This window comes from Nuphar pumila, chromosome 9 (genome assembly GCF_984573655.1).
Source record: "Nuphar pumila chromosome 9, dmNupPumi1.hap1.1, whole genome shotgun sequence".
Taxonomy (NCBI): domain Eukaryota; kingdom Viridiplantae; phylum Streptophyta; class Magnoliopsida; order Nymphaeales; family Nymphaeaceae; genus Nuphar; species Nuphar pumila.
Window position 1 is genome coordinate 117,146,057 of NC_143257.1, and position 4,736 is coordinate 117,150,792.

Genomic DNA, 4,736 nt, shown 5'->3' on the forward strand with positions numbered 1-4,736 from the left:
ATCACATTCAGTGATTCCAATCGAGTATGGTGACTCGGGGCTAGGCGAGTGAATGCCTATACGCTTGCGAATGAGTTTGGGTGGTGCTATACACTATGGTGTTTAATCATCAACTGGTCTTTGGACTGGGGGTCGAAAGACCTTGTCCCTTTGGTGGTGATGTTCTATTGGGGATGTGCTCATGGGGCCGCTATCCGCTTCATGGCACGTGAGGCTAAGGCATCCGTGCGTTGTTGGCTTGGGTAACAGAAATTAAGGAAAGGTGGCTCGCAATGATACTTGGAGGCTTGGCATACATCGCTAAAGGCTTTGGGGATATACCATGCTTTTTATGACCTGCGTTGGATGTTAGTTAAGTCAGTAGTGCTGCGTAGGCATGTTTCGGCCTATGCCAGCGTACACTTGCTTGTGTGAGCGGCAAGATACATTTGTCCATTTGGTTGGAGGTGCTAATTGGTATGGGACTGTTATGCACATAAGTGGCTATCGGATGCATGACAATCATGTCGAAAGGATTTCTTAAAAAAAAAGAAAAATTCGCTAAGTTGAAGTTTCGTTACGTAAGACGATTAAGTGTGGAAAACACATGATGTGAGGCTGACTTGGTCACGGGGCCCAGTATTGCACAAGCATTCCTTGGCTTAAAAGGCAAAAAAATTGACCATGGAATTTTAGCCCGTGACAGCACCCAGCCCTCCCTCCTCGGCCCTTCATCTCAAAACATTGCCAGATCAAAGCAGGGCGAGGCTCCGGTGGGGAAGTGGATCAGGTCGTGCTGAAGATGAGCTTTTTGCTCATTTCAACATCGTGGCCGTCTGTCTGCATTTTGACTTTTTAACTTTTCAAAATACAAAACGGACGTCCACGATGTTGGCAGTTGGTCTGAGGGCTTGTGGCGCTAAGGTGGCAGCGGAAGCACACGGTTTGTGCCATGCACGCGCCATGTCATGTGCATCAGCTGTGCTGCGGCGGCTGCTGCGCCCGAGTACGTGTGTCTGCCTCTATGGGTTGCATCACGTGGCATCCAGTGGTTGCGGAGCAGATGCAGTGATCAAAACGCACAGTCACCTAACCACGCCTGGGTGATTGGGGCATGTTTGGCTGGGATCTCTAGATCGGCTCCAGAGATTCATCTCATATAAATGAGAGATTATTGATTCTCATTGGCCCCATTTTCTTTGTCAAAACAAATATGAGAGAATGGGGCTTGAGAAAATGACTCTCATCTTAATCTGTAGTCGTGCCTGACCCAACATACCAAACGTACAGACAGAATCTCTCTCTCTCTCTCTCTCTCTCTCTCTATATATATATATATATATATATATATATATATATAGAGAGAGAGAGAGAGAGAGAGAGAGATCTCATTTTCACCATTCACTGGAACTTCATCCTCAAATTTTCATGGAAAAAAATACAGCTTCCATAGAAGGCAAATCCTTTCTATTCCACAAATCGATGGGGAGAGAAGACACAACACAACACAACACAACACAACACAACACACAAGATATACAAGAAATGCGACCCGAACTTGTTAAAACGATTTCTACACAAATATTTTTTAATCGAAAACAAAAAAAAACACATCTTTGAGAAAACACCAATAAAGAAATCTCCAAAGCAAAACAAAGGTTGAACACGTAAACTTCGTCTAAAACCAATATCGTGTATCTCGTAGATCCCAAAAAAAGGAAAAAGTTGAAAAACAATAAGTGGTAAGGTACTTTTAAGATGAGATTCGTCTTCTTTCTTTCTTTAAACTTCTCTCTACAGTACAGATTGCCTCAAAATTAATCAAATCAGAATTTACAGTAAATACATGCTTCTCTCTCTAGAGCCTTGAGTGCACCTCTTTTTCTTTTCATATATAAATGGCCTTCACTTTATATTTCATAACGTACTATATATACACAGGAAAGCATCGTTTGGCAATAAGCCCAGACTCACTAGAGTAGAGAAAATACCTCCCATCAGACCAACCAGTGCGAAGATGAAACTGTTGTGCAACTCGATCGAATCAAACCAAAACTTCTCACCGTACGAATCAGGAAAGCCCGAACTCGTTCCATTATTATTATTATTATTATTATTATTATTATTATTAAATCCAACGCGAATTACATGCTCAAGACCACAGCAGACAGCCAAGGAAAAACACTACCACAACAACAGAAGCCACGATCTAAGGACACCAAGATGAACCAAATCAACCAACAAGAACAACAACAAAGACCATCTCTAGGGCTCGCCCCTACCATGTCCAGGCAAGGCCGAGTGCGCACCGCCCCCGGTGCCAGTGGTGTTCACGCGGGTGTGCTCCTTCTCCGCTGCATTCAGAGTGCGCGCTTCCTGCTTATTGTGCTCCGCCTCGCAGATCCTCTCCTCCTTCTTGAGCGTCGCCGCCTCCTTCTCCAGCTGGTCGTGTGCGGTCATCTTCTCCGCCTGATCAACCAATTAAACAATGCGTTACGTCATTCATTCAAGATCGATTTAACTGTTTAAGCTAATGAGACTGTAAATCACACAAAAGAGAGAGAGGGAGAGAGAAACAAAGCACCTTCTCTTGCACGGAAGCCTTAGTCTTGTCCATGCCAGCTTTGGCAGATGCTGCAACGTTCTGTGCCGCTTCCTTGGCGGAAGCAGCAGCATTCTTCGCCGACTGCATGCTTTCTCAACGCTACTAGCGCACCACAAATACACACAAAGAACCGAAACACTTGATACTTGAGATGTCTACAGTAACCAACCAAGATCCTCACCGGCCAAGAGACGGAAAGACGGATGGGCTTTATGTACAGAGAGAGCGCATGGATTCAGGACCCGCACTGTTTTTTTCTTTTTGTTGTTGGACACGTATGACATTTTGAGGGTTTACGTGCTGATTGGAGAAGGATGAGTATTCCGTTTTTTTTTGAACTTGTCAAAGCACGTGGTTAGTTGACAGGTCGTTCGGAAAAAGAGCCGAACTTGAACTTATCCCGGAGGGAAGCAGATCTGAACATGAGATTTTTGCTCATGCCAACATCGTGGCCGTCTGTTTGCATTTTGGATGAATGCCACGTAGCATATAACTGTTTCGTTGACTTTTCAACTTTTAAAAATACAAAACGGACGGCCACGATGTTGGCATGAGCAAAAAAGCTCATGTTCCGCATGACCTGATCTGCTTCCATCCCAATAATATATAATATAAATATAAAATATATAATATGTATGCGAGCTGCTCGTCTCGTTTCTCAGCCCTACTTCTGATTAGGGGTGGCAATCGGGTCGGGTTGGCTGGTTGACAGGTCAGCATACCTCAACATGAACCCGACCCCTTTATTAAACGGGTCGGCTGTGGCAAACACGAACCCGACCCATTTATTAAGCGGGTAACTCTACATGACACGGTTAACCTGTTTAATAAACGGGTCGGGTCGGGTAAATGGGTTGACGGGTTAGCGGGCGGGTTGGCGGGTTCAGGTAAATGTGTAAACAGGTTGGTGGGCGGGTTTGGGTCGGGTAAACGGGTTGGCATGCGGGTTGGCGGGTCGGATTCGGGTAAACGGGTTGGTGGGCGGGTTCGGGTAAACATGTAAACGGGTTGGCGGGTGGGTCGGGGTCGAGTAAATGGGTTGACGGGTCGGGTTCGGGTGAACGGGTTGACCCACCCGCCTAACCCATTTATTAAACCAGTCAGATGGGTTGGCGGGTTGGCATACCCTAATACGAACTCGACCCGTTTAATAAACGGGTTAGGCGGGTCGACCCGTTTACGACACAAACCCGTTTAAACCAAACCCGGCTAAGAAACCCGTTTAAACCAAACCCGGCTAAGAAACGGGTTGGCGGGTCGTGTCAGATTTTGCCACCCCTACTTCTGATAGGCCATCCATGGTAACACTTTACCTGATCTGTTGCTTTGTTCATGTGAAACATAAATGCCCTAATGCTAAACCAGGCCGGGTTCAGGTAGGGCGGGGCTGGGTACTATTCAAAGCTTACGAGCTTGGGTTTGGGTGTACACCCAAACCCAAGCTCGTCCTAGTTTACTTTTTAGGCAGGTCAGGCAAGTTTCATCAGGCTGCACTTGGAGCCCACATCCGTAAAGGTACCCAAAAGCAAACTCATGACTGGTCTCGGTGTATGTAAGTCTGGGTGGTCGTGTTATCCTGATATTTTGACCATTTAAATGAAAATATCATGATTTTAGTTTGATATTTACATTTACATCAGCCATTCTTCAAAAAATTATTATTTTATACAAAAAATATTATTTTGTATATATTTTTAATTCACCACTTATTTATTTTTACAATATTTCAACAGATAAACATACACGAAAATTATGAACTTCAAAATTTTAAAGAGAATTTGGCTGCCATTATTTTGCCGTTTAAGGGGAAGTTTGAATCGGCGTCCTACCCTGTCGCGGGATGCCCGCCCTTGCACCCACGCAAATGCAGGACACCCAAACAGGAGGGACAATACGTCTCCTGCATCCCCGCGGGAGGCAATTTGCGGTCCCAGACTTTCATCCACCCTTGAAATAGGGAGCATGCATGAGTGTGAACATTGAAAAAAAAAAAGACGCTCTGCCCGTGTGTTTCATGCTGTCTGCGGACAAACACGAACAGAACAGGACAGACGGTCTTTGTACTCCCCTATCCTCGAATCAAACGCCCCTTTTGCGGCGATGCCCCGACCACAGTCTTTGTTCACGTGTTCGATGATTTTATGACTATAAG